We start from the raw sequence: 389 nt of genomic DNA on the forward strand, positions 1-389 counted from the left end.
GGGGCGGGCAGGGGGGTGGGAAACAAACCTAAATACCAACAACAAAACCATCCCAACAACATACATGGTAAAAGCTCAATTAACAGAAGATAAGTCCTTAAAAAAACACATTCCAGCTACCAAAGACTAGCTGTCCTCATTTCAGAACTCAGAGCCAGCAGCAATGCTGGCAGCTCACTTCAGTTGTCTGGTAACACACATACAAAATGCACATTGATTTAGTACAGTTAAAAGGTCATGGCCTCAACAGACATAGAAAATTCCATTTTTAGCACTGGAGTTTCAGAAAGTATATAAAAGAACAGCAAAGAACAGGGATGGTGGAACATGCTTAAAAACAACACAAAAAAATACCCCAAGGTAGGTGTGCCATGTTAAGAATAATTTCA

The sequence above is a fragment of the Merops nubicus genome, unplaced genomic scaffold (assembly GCF_000691845.1).
Source record: "Merops nubicus isolate BGI_N331 unplaced genomic scaffold, ASM69184v1 scaffold20544, whole genome shotgun sequence".
Taxonomy (NCBI): Eukaryota; Metazoa; Chordata; class Aves; order Coraciiformes; family Meropidae; genus Merops; species Merops nubicus.